We start from the raw sequence: 12,739 nt of genomic DNA, 5'->3' as shown, positions 1-12,739 counted from the left end.
CTTGTAAACATCTCCTTGTTTTCCTTTTAAAATCAGACATGCTGGTGAAGTACATCAGAATGCTTATATGTAGGTGTACACATACACACACACAAGCCCTTTTAAATGTTTCCAGCTCAACCACAGCACCCTGCTAAGAAGCCAGCCATGGCACGGAATAAATGACTATTTCTCTTAGAAGTCAGCCTTTAGAACTACTAGTGTTCAAAGTCACAGTTCCAGCAATGATGTAGATCTCCTTTAGCCCTTGCAAGCACAATGGACACTGCATTTACATGAGTATAGAAAAACCAGTTTCTCCTATACAAATAACTCTACCTCTTTTTTGAAATTATTTGTCCAGGCATCTGTTAGAGGACAAGGGCAGCTTTGTGCAAGTGTCCCTTCAACCAAAGGCAGTTACCTGTATCCACAGCAACCATGAAATTCACAGAACTTTTATTTCGGCAGAAGCCAAAGGCCAGGCAAACATTCATTTAATACATCTGAAAATGCAGCGGGGATATTTTGTTTTATTTCACTGGGAAACAAGTATGTCTGCTAGACATTTCAGGAAAAAAAATATTACTACTTTCCAGACCAGGAAAAAAAATAATTGGCAGTTTTTTCTAATTTCCATTTTAGTCACAGAAAGTAACCACTAAGTAACCATTTGAAGCCTTAAACACCTTTATTGCACACAGTAATCACATCAGCAGTAATGGCGTATACTAGATAGAGGAATCTTTTTACTTTCCTAGCAAAAATATTGTGATGTTTAAACATAAGAAAGATGTATATTATCAAACTCCAGAACAAGAGACACCCAAAACTTTCATAGTAAATAAATGTCCAGAAGAAATTATAAAGTTATAAGAGCATGGCATTTATACTACTTGCTGAAAAGAAAAAGATGAAAATGAAATAAAGAAAGTTATCATGAATGACCCTTAGCCCCAAAATGATAAAATTAAGCTGTTACAATAATACTTTATAGTTTTAGTTCAGAGGTCCTCAACTCCCAGTCCGCAGCCTGTTGGGAACCAGGCCACGCATGCGGCAGGTAAGTGTGTGAAGCTCCATTAGTGCAAGCGAAAGGCACGCACATGAAACCATCCCCTCCCACACATACACACTGCCAGTCCACAGAGCAGGAAAGGTTGGGGACCTTATTTTAGCTTATACAGGTAGTGCTTGACTTATAACCGTTAGTTTAGCAACCATTCACATTTACAACAGCACTGAAACATGTGACAACCAGTCCTCAACCTTATGACTGCTGCAGCATCCCTGCAGTCATGTGATCAGAATTTGGGTGCTTGATAACCAGCATGTATTTACAATAGTTGCCGCATCCCAGGATCATGTGACCGCCATCTGTGGTCCTGCCAGTTTCTGACAAGCAAAGTCAACGGGGGAAGTGAGATTCACTTAAACAACCACACAATTCATTTAACAACTGCAGTGATTTACTTAACAACTATGGCAAAAAAATACTGTATAATCAGGTGCAACTCATTTAATAACTGCCTTGTTTAACAACAGAAATTCTGGTCTCAACTGTGGTCATACATTGAGACCTAACTGCCAGCCCTCAAACTCTAGGGTAAAAGAAAAAAAAAAAATAATGCAGACAGTCTTCGACTTAAAACCATTCGCTTAGTGGCTATTCAAAGTTACAATGGCACTAAAAACAGTGAATTATGACCTTTTTCACACTTAGGATCATTGTAGCATCCCCATGGTCACATGATCCAAATTCAGATGCTTGGCCACCAGTTCATATTTATGACGGTTGCAGTGTGTCTTGGGGGTCATGTGATCAGCTTTTGTGACCTTCTGACAAGCAAAGTCAATGGAGAAGTTAGATTCACTTAACAACCATGTTACTAACTTAACAACTGCAGCAGTGGTGGGTTCCACTTACCTTCGCTACTGGTTCGCAACTGTGACCACGCTTCTGTGCGCAGACTGTCCGTGATGACATCTGGTGGGGTAGGCGGAGCCTCCCGCTGCCGCTACTAGTTCGTGGGAACTGGGGCGGACCAGTAGAAACCCACCACTGAATTGCAGTGATTCACTTAACAACTGGCCAAGAAAGGTTGTAAAATGGGGCAAAATACACTTAACCAATGTTTCACTACCTTTTTGAGGCTTTAGGCAACTGGAGGCTCAATTGTGGTCATAAGCCAAAGACTTCCTGCATTTAAACCTTAGATATCCTAGTTTACTTATTGTTTATATTTTTCCATCAGTCCATGTAGGGTTATATTAGCAACACTGATATCCCTGACTCCAAGGAGCTTCTAGTCCAAAATAGACAGTGGTGAAGCAGCAGTGGGAGTGAAGGACAGAGAAGGTTGGACGGACAACAGCCTTTGCTGCTGTTTGTAAGTGTGCTTTCATTAGCAATAACAACTACAATGTCCCAACTGGCTCTGAATTATGCACGTGTCATTTTACTGCTGAATGTATCTTGTTTTAAAATAAGAGACCAGAATATTCTTCTGACCAAAACAAAGAAGCCTCTAATGAGTCTTGGGAAGAAAAAAAAAAGAATTGTCTGTCTCAATATTGTGGCCCTTTGATATTTGTCCACAGTTTCCCAGACATACAGTATTTTATGTGACATAGCTCGTAGAAAGATGTCTGCTCATGAGATCCCAGAAGTATCTTTTAGTTCAGAAAGCATTCTGGAGGCAGAAAACTAAAACCTGTTCAAATATACTTTTTTAAAGAAAATATCCTTTGAATGGTTCTTCCTAAATATAACTTATGGTCTTGATCATTGTAACACTTACCGTATTTCCCCAAACCATCTGAGAGGATTTAATCAAAAACACATTAGTTGTTAATATTAATTAGCTATTAACTAAGAAACTTGCCCCGATGATTCTCCCTTCCATCAGTACTCTTGGCCCTGAGATGTTCTCGGAAGACCTCTCCACAAGCCATTTTGGCTGGGATAGATAGGAGCTGAAGGTCAGTGCACCAGCTTGCATCCTTTCCCATACAAAATTTCAACAAATGATTCAAGACACAGCAGATGGCAATTCATCTTTATGCATCTTTATGCACTTCCACAAAGTTGAAAACTGTTAAATTTGAGTTAAAAACAGCCAAATACCAATAGCCACCAGAACCAAGCAAAAATCTTTGACAGTCCTTGTATAGAATTTTTCAAAGGATGATAATGGTTGTTTATTAGATGCCCAATAAAACCTTCCATGTTGAGGCCAGGAAATGCTGAGATATCTAAGGTTATATAATCTAGGTTTTCTTTTCTTATCACTATTTTTGCTGAGTCACAGATCTCGTTTGTAAAGTATTTAGACAAACACATTTACAAACACAGAAACATTTACAATTTTGAATGTATTTAAGGAAGAGTTTTAAGATAGTAAACCAGTCATTTGGTTTTATTGATTTTTAAAATGTAATTAAAATAAACAGATAATAGCAATAGCAGTTAGACTTATATACCGCTTCATAATGCTTTACAGCCCTCTCTAAGCAGTTTACAAAGTCAGCATATTGCCCCCTACAATCTGGGTCCTCATTTTACCCACCTTGGAGGGATGGAAGGCTGAGTCAACCTTGACTCATTATACTAACTAATATATAAGAAATTCAGAATACGGAACCAGAGTTCCCTATATTTCAAACTGATTGGTCTTCATGGTTTTTTTTAAAATTAGATATATTTCTTATAATCACACAGCAATAATCAATTCTTCAAAAAAATTGTGTGTGGTTTATCAGATTAATCAATGAATATTTTTGAAAGGTTGGTTGTTGACCTTCTAAGTTGGAGAATCAACTGTGGCCTGGCTGCAAGTCTTCTTTGATTTGAGAGCAAATCTGTCAATTACTGAATGTAATCCTCTCTCTTATCTTCCCGTAAGATCATCAAGATCCAAAGAAAGAATTATTGTGGATGCTGGGGGCAACCTCTCCATTATAAGCAACCAATCCTGGGGGTAAGGGGGAAGCTGTCACAGTGCTACAATTCATTATATGTCACAAGCCTAAAGAAACAGACTGCTACCAAAGTATGCCCAAATTTGGAACTGAGTAGTTTCAGGCCCATCCATCCCAGATAGATAAAAATCAGTCTGAATTAAAGTCAACAGAAAGATCCACTCAACAGATACATAGTTGCTTGAGAGAATTGAATATTATGCATTAACAGCTTTGTGAATTTTGGGTTATGTGTAGAGTCCAAAAGCAGAATTCAAAATCTTACTTTTAGACAGTTTGCTGTTTTCAAGTTCTTTATATTCTTTTGACAAAAGCACTTTAAATTTATTGGTAATTATTTTACCAATGTGTTTTGTCATCATTTGTTCACTATAATGTCTAACGAAGCAATTTATTCTCATCCTACACATCTTTCTTGCAAGCTTACTGACAATATCCTTTGGCAACTGACAATACTACTACTTCATCTGAAATGCTCTTGTAAGTTAATTTTAGTGTGTGGTTGCTAACAACTCTGTTAAATAATAAAAAGTTTTATTCAATATATAATATAAGGAACCAGAAAACCTGTACCATAGATATTTGTGTTGTCTTCAAGTTATGAATGATTCTGTTAACCTAAATCAGGGGTGTCAAATTCTATTTCATTGAGGGCCGCATCAGGGTTGTGTCTGACCTCTGGGGGCCATGACCAGGTGGGCGTGGCCAGCTCAATGTCATTCGTTTTGGGGGCGCCTAGTGTGACCCAAGCGCTCTGCCAGCGAAAACGGGCTCCTGAGCTCCATTTTTGGCTGCAACAGCCTCCTGCAGCCCTCTGCCAGCAAAAACAGAGCTCAGGAGGGCCACATGCAGCCCTCGCGAACTCCGTTTTCACTGACAGACGCACTGCGGGCCAGTCCTTTGCTGTTTCCAGGGTGGCCCCCACAAGCCAACTCTATGCACTCTGTGGGCCGGATCTGGCCCCCGGGCTTGAGTTTAACACCCCTGATCTAGTCTTCTCAATGCTTTTATATTGAGCTGCATTTGTGCTATACTGCATTATGTGGTCCTGGCCTCAAATGTATGCCTTGTCTGGTTGCTATATATCATAGTGTATTTGAAAATAGATATCTAGATCCAATAGGATGCAATTTATTTTGGTACATAAACAGGTAACATCAAATAGAACTCCAGACCAGGATCTGATCATTCCTTATGCACAGTCACTCAGGCGCTCGTCACTTCCCGCCTGGACTATTGCAATGCTCTCTACATGGGGCTCCCCTTGAGGAGTACCTGGAGGCTCCAACTGGTGCAGAATGCAGCCGCACGGGGGATTATGGGAGCGAGGCGTCGCTCCCATGCGACACCTCTCCTGCGTGAGCTGCATTGGCTTCCAGTGGTCTTCCGGGTGCGCTTCAAGGTGTTGGTTACCACCTTTAAAGCGCTCCATGGCATAGGACCTGGGTATTTGCGGGACCGCCTTCTGCTGCCGATAGCCTCCCACCGACCAGTACGCTCCCACAGAGAGGGACTCCTCAGGGTGCCGTCAGCCAGGCAATGTCGGCTGGCGACCCCCAGGGGGAGGGCCTTCTCTGTGGCAGCTCCCGCCCTCTGGAACGATTTGCCCCCGGAGATAAGAAGGATATCGGATCTCCGGGTCTTTCGCCGTGCCCTGAAAACTTTTCTTTTCCATCAAGCAGGGCTGGCGTGAAACCCCCCCCCCTTTTTTAGTTTTTTAGTTGTTTAGCTTTTAATCTGTCAATGGGTTTTAATTTGAATTATTTTAAAATTGGGCCAAAGTATATAATTCTTTTAATAATTTTAAATTTTGTATTGTTATGTGTTTTAGTTTTGGCTGTGCACCGCCCTGAGTCCACTAGGAGAAGGGCGGTATACAAATTGAATAAAATAAATAAATAAATAAACTGACCACTTAAATTCAAGGGGCACAATCAGCAGCTCACATGCAAATGCACAAATACTAACTTGTGACACATAGAATTCTGCTCCAGAAACTTCCATTAAATTTCAATGGAAGGCTGACCACAGCATAAAGAAAATAAATAAGTAAATGGCCAAAAATAGCAGCAAAAAAATTCCTGATTTCCTTCCTAAAAGTCTCTTTTTAAAAAACTTATTAATCGATTTCTGCTATAGCTTCTCAATATGGGAGCAGGGGAGCGAGTGGGGAATGGAGTGGATCTGACCAGCCACTTTTGCTGCTTGCCTTTTAAGGGATGAGTGGATCATAATTCATTTTAAACTAAAGGAAAAGATTGGACTAAATTCCCCAGCCCCTCCCTAACAATTCTGGTTGCAAATCCTTTTTTTTTCCTTTTTAACCCCAAGACAATTTTAAACCAGAAATTTATATATGTGTGATGTCTTCCACTGCATCTCTTCTATAGAAGCCAATGCAAAACTATCCAACTACCCAATAGAAGCCAACAGAAAATTACCCAACAAAGTGCTGCCCACTTTGTCTCTCTCATCTGTTTTCCTAAAACTGTATTCCAAATCTCTTTTAAACATAAAAGAAAAATTTTTTGGCAAAGCAGAAATGTAAGAGCTACATTAAGATTGCACTATTCTGTGAACAACAGTATAGAGGAGGAATTCCTATTCCCAAAAGGAGTTCAGAGAATAAAACTAACTAATAGTCTTATCTCTGTCAATTTAGTACCTTCAGTAAGAAAGCAATCCACAATCTTAACTAAATCCAACTGAGTTGAATCATATTTGCTGATAACATTATTCTAGGGCACGGGTGTCAAACTCACCACGTCACATTGCCATCACATGACTGTTCGTTACGTTTTTCCCATTCGCAGAGCTGATGTGGGCAAGGCCTCTGTGTGATGCATCCGGCCCGTGGGCCGTCAGTTTAACACCCCTGGTCTAGAGTTTTCACGCTAGAATCTCACTTTTTAGCTGAATTAGTAGCAGAGAGAACAAAGCATTTCTTCCTAACATAATAAATCACCCCAAAGCGACCCTGAAAAATATTTTCATAAAATGGTTCTAGAGAGTAAAATAATGCAACTTTTTTTTGTATACATGCTTTTTAAAACTCTAAATTATTCTTTAAACTAATATATAATTTTCTTTAATTTTCTCTTAACACAGATACTCTCAAATACATTTTCAATAACAAAAATATTATTCTATGAGGGTAGTTTGGAGGGAGGGATACTAAATATCCCTCTTAAATACTAAAATTTAGTACTAAACGTATGTTAAAGAAAAAGATGTATTAGAAAGTTTTGGTTTTAGAAATATGTTTAAAGAAAAGTTTAGCATTTTAAAAAGGATGACAAAAAGAGTATTTTTCCCTGTAAGATCAAAGAAACTGAAAGAATACCTTGTTAATATGAATGGTGATAGTTTACAAAGATTATTAGGTACTAATAGAAATGGCTAGTTATATACTAATGTGTAAAAGCAAAAAGTTGAGACTGGAGAGTTTTTATCTTGTACTGTTCTAAAAAGAGTCGGAACTCAACACCTTTTTTTTCTGTTTTCCGTTGTACCTTACATTTTCTTTTCCTTTCTTTTTCCTTCTCCTAATTTCCCATTTCTATTTCTCTTTGTATTTTATATATAGATAAAACAATAAAAGCCATAAAATGAAAAAAATGCAACCTTTTAAATATACTGTCCAAGTTAAGCATTCCACTACTTATCTAGATACTTATTTTTCAACATAATTTCCATTTTTAATGATTACCCTCAATCTTTGCTCTCTCTCTCCTTTGTTACAGTAGTATAAGACTCTATATACCATCTCTGAAATTCAGGTAGTTCAGAAGTTACCATATTAACTTATTACCATAGATTATTCCCCAAATTAAAACACATAAAATTCTTGGCAGGATGCTATAATTTACTGATGAAAGAATAAAATAAAATTACCATTTTAATTTATATAGGTTTTCTTCTCAGTAACTTGATTTTCTACTATATGTCTTCATTTTTAGGATGCACATACAGTATGCAATAGATGCATTTGGTGATTATTTCTCATTAGAAATCATGTGTTGGAAACTTGCACAATTCTACATTCTTACATTCTATTTATTTCTTTGAGGGAGAATTTTAACATAATTTATTTGCCCACATTTGTCTGTTATTTATTCCTTGAAACATACAATGAACACATTTTTTAAAAAAAAAATTATAAAACAATGCCATTCATAAAAATAATTTTTACATTTGGGAAATCCTTCTACCACAAAACTACCTCAGCTGTCCCCAAGCTCCAAGCCTCCTTATCTTTTTTAGAATCAGTACCCAAAACATTGTCTCTGCTCGATATAGATGTCACAATTCTACTTAAAACAGGTAGACCAAGCTATATACAGCTATATAAAAATTTACAAATGATTGTGAGCATATTGAATTAAATCCAGAAGCCTACTAGCAACCAACAGATGCTTTCCTGCTGAATTGACTCCTACAGGTCAGCAAATTGGCAGCTGCCTTCTGTACTAGCTGCAGCTTGCAAAAAGTACTTAAATGCAATTTGATATAAACTATATTACAGTACTCTAAGAGATGATGGCATGAGTCACTAAAAAAGGCAACTGAAGATAGCCAAAGGCTCTCCCAGAAGCAGAGAGAGAAAAAAGAACTCCCAGATTACACAGAAATTCTTTCTGTGCAGAAATGCAATCCCATGTATAGCAGTAAATAGAACATTCCTACTACCAGAAGATTATTATACCAACTGTTCCTCCATGTTTCTGGGGTTTACTTTGCCCAGTTTATTACTGTCTTCAGGTCAGGACTTTTAACACATCTCCTGTTCAGCCTGCGGTAGAGATACAAAGTTGGTATCATCAGCAGATTGATTATACCTGTCCTGATCCCAAACTGATAGATGGCCTCTCCACTGTTTTATACTAAACCAGGAATTCCCAACTGGGGGTGCTTGCACCCCTAGGGGTGCGAGACGATATTCCAGGGGGTGCAAAAACTTGGGTTTAGAAGTTTCAAAATTATAGCGTATATGCATAATTATATGCATATAATTATTTATTTTATTTTATTTATTTTATTTTATTATTCCTATTTTTATGCCGCCCACTCTCCAAGGACTCTGGGCGGTTTACAACAAAGACAGTATACTAAATAGCATATTGCCCCCAACAATCTGGGTCCTCATTTTACCCACCTCGGAAGGATGGAAGGCTGAGTCAACCTTGAGCTGGTGAGATTTGATCCGCTGATCTGCTGAACTAGCAGTCAGCTGAAGTAGCTGCAGTACTGCACCATAACCACTGCGCCACCTCAGCTCATTATTTACTTTTGTAAGGGGTGCAAGAATATATCAGAAGCGTTATAGGGGTGCAGGGTATAGAAAAGGTTGGGAACCCCAATCTTATCTTTAATTTAAACTTTAATTTTTCTAGAACACTAAACAAAATGAGAAAAAAGACAAGCCCTGGGACACCCCACTCTTAAATTGGCAAGGATTTCCTTTCCCAGAAATTTCACTGGAAGCACCTTTGTAGAATCATTGCAAATTTGTGCGTCAATCCCCAGCCCTTGAAGGCAGTCCAAAAGGGTACTATAGTCAATGATATTGTATACCACTGAGATCTTTAACAAGGTCAGGAATGGTGCACCTCTCCAAACATCATTGAAGTTCATCTACAACAAGAAGAAATGCAATCTCCATCTCATTCCCAGGCCTAATTCTCAAAAATCTTATCAAGGAATAGTAGGTTGGACACTGGATGGTAATATACATAACTGCTATCATAGATAGAAAGCACGATAGATGCTCAGGCACAAGCAACAGGTTTCTGGGTAACTAGGAGACCAGGCACTTGACAGATTTTCCAGACTTTGAGATTTTAATCCATCCTGTATTATCAATTTTCATTAGGTTGTTTGATGCCCGCCTGTCTTCAAATGTTAAAATGCATATAACAGGCTGTGGTCTCCATTTATCACCTTGCAGTGCTTCATATTACCATAATGTTAAAAATAAAATACTTGTAGAGGAAGTTATTTATATGTAGCAGTATCAAAATATTTCCTGACATAGATTCATATTACGTTCACATATGCTTAGCCTTTGCAATGATGTAAGTTAAAAAGAAAAGAGTAGATGTCTTGCTGTTTTTCTAATGTTGCTGATAGGGATAAACTGGGCAACGTCTACCCTAAGTCTGAGAACTGCACTGTCCATGACATAATATTCTATTTGCTAGTGAAGTTACAAGAAAACAGTAATTTCTTAATATACATAAGACCACAGGGAACAGTGAAAGCTTCTCTCTTTTTCAAACAGAAACAAACAAAAAGTAATTTGGAATATGCAATCTAATTATCGTAACTAGAGATTGTTAATGGAAAATTAAAAATTTAACTCAACCAATAGTTATATTGTTCAACCTTTATTAATTCATAAGCAAAAAAAAATTCAAATGGTTGGGAACAATAACAAATTACTAAACGAAAATGGGATGTGTTGTTTTCATCCCAATTTAATCATTGCAAAATTACCAGGAATTTAACATAGTATAACTATCATGACATTGTTGTTGTTTTTTAAAGATATGTTTTAAGTAACTATCTACAGGATAACTGAAATGTTTTTGTTTTATTTTGTTCATCATTTGAAGTGTATGTATACATATCCTTGAATATCAAAAAAAGGATCTAGGTTTTAGAAAACACTTTAAAAGATTTGTGCCTCAGAGAGAATGATCATGTTTGCAACCCATGAAATAATGCCACAATTTTGTAATTCTTCACAGGCCAAAACGTTGATCCCAGAAACGTAGTGACTGTATACAAGATAATTTGTTTCCATGGCATTTTAAAAATTAACCATAGCATACAGATTTCTGCAGTACCATTTACTTCGTGAGATTCATGGATTATTAAGAGACAAATATATATGTATGGGGAAGAGAGCTTTGGATAATAAACAGGACAAGGAAAATGAAATCAAGGCACTTTAATTAGAGATAATTACTTTTAGGTAGAAGTTATTCACCAAGCAAATCTTTATACCTTGTGATTGGGTACTTCAGGTGTTGTGAGATTAATGCCAAAGTATTAACTGGGCTTTCTGTAGAAATTTCACCCCACGCCTATGCAAGGCTTTCTCAGTAAAAAAGTTCAGAGGAGGGGGGTATGTGTCAACCATTCAAGGTAGATCAGACTAGAAAACCAATGCCATATAGTCAGTACTATACTGCTCAAAAAAATAAAGGGAACACAAGCAGAAGACATCTGAGATCTGAATGAATGAAATAGCCTTATTAAATACTTTGTTCTTTACATACAGTAGTTTATACACTGTTCAAACAACTAAAGGGAACACAAAACTACTGTATGTAACGAACAAAGTATTTAATAAGGCTATTTCATTCATTCAGATTTCGGATGTCTTCTGCTTGTGTTCCCTTTATTTTTTTGAGCAGTGTATTATTTATTATAACGCTACAGTAACTGAATCTTGCAACTCTGAATGCTCCCCCCGCTTTATCTTCATGAGAGCTAAGAAGGGGCTTGTCTGAGAGGTTTACTCACATTACGTTCTTGTCTCATTCTCAGACATTGTTTATCTGACCATTGCCTTGGTAGCAACTCTTCCTCCTGTCATTCAAGGCCATTCCCTCTTCCCTTTTCAATATGCCTTGCAGTATCAGCAATCTGTGTTAACATTTGAACTCAGGGGCTGACTGGTGATTGACACCTTCCAGGAAACGTCCAACAATTGGTTATTGGGAGTAACATTTCCATTTTGATTGGGCCTCATTTATTTGTTTTGAGTGTATTGGATCAGATGGCTGATAAGAGTTGCATCCAGCTCAATGGATCTGTTACCTGAGTAATAGTTTCTAATCTAGACATTATCTGGCTTTCTTGTTTCATTGTGTGGTCTAGGACTTCAGTAACCTGCCTATCAAAGGCATTATCAGTTTTAAGGGCATGGATGGCTGTTAGGTTCTTGGAATCTTGGGTCTTCTTTATTGCAATATTGTATTCAATCATTCAGTGAAGCTACTGGTGCCCTGTTGGTTCACCATAATAACTATTGGTTATAATCCAGGAAGCTAAGATTGTATATCATGTTAGTCTGTCTTAGTCATGTATGCAGACTTTTGGTTTGCACAGGATTCTATGTTGTGTTTTTGTAGGATGTTCATGGTTGGGAGTACCAATTGATGCTTTCTAATGCAGTTTTGTGCATAGCAGTTTTATAACAGTTCTGTAGCATATTTTGTTTACAACAATCCTTGTTTAGCAACTGCCTCATTTAACAACAATACAGTGTTACAATGGTGATGAAAAAGTAAAATTATGACAAATCCTCACACTTGTATTCTTTTCAGGTCTGCAAAGGAAAGGAAAGCCAAAGTAAAACCATAAGGACAGTGCAGTTTAATTTTGCAACTGCTTCGCTTAACCATCACTTTGTAAGACCTAACTCTAGTTGCTAAAATGTGGACTACCTGTTTTGTTTCCTTTCCTAGTACATTTGTTTAATAGAACTGTAGATCTTCTTTAATGTATTTTGGAGGAAATTAAGTGCTTTATTGAGTGTTGGTGTTGATATACTTTCTTGATGAGGTGTAACTAATTTTATGAGTTTGTGGGGGTGGGAGATCCTGCAGAAATCTAAAACTTGGTTCCTGCTTGTTTTTTTTAATAAATTTGGGGTTGTAGCATGCCATCCTCCAGTTCTGTGATAAGGATGTTTAAAAAGGGTCATGTGTTTTAACTGTGGCATAACTGTTTCTGTTATGCATACCAATGATGGGGAATCCTATATATG

At 37.5% G+C, this 12,739-nt stretch overlaps 1 protein-coding gene across 2 annotated transcripts in view; it reads right to left on the bottom strand.

Annotated features, from left to right (window-relative positions):
* Nucleotides 1–12,739, bottom strand: part of SEMA5A (semaphorin 5A) — a 228,959-nt gene that overhangs the window by 181,095 nt on the left and 35,125 nt on the right. The gene's annotated exons all lie outside the window — the stretch shown is intronic.

This window comes from Pantherophis guttatus, chromosome 3, assembly GCF_059756535.1.
Source record: "Pantherophis guttatus breed Tessera chromosome 3, ASM5975653v1, whole genome shotgun sequence".
Lineage (NCBI taxonomy): Eukaryota > Metazoa > Chordata > Lepidosauria > Squamata > Colubridae > Pantherophis > Pantherophis guttatus.
Note: the sequence above shows the minus strand (reverse complement) of the source record. Positions and strands in the feature narration are given on the sequence as shown.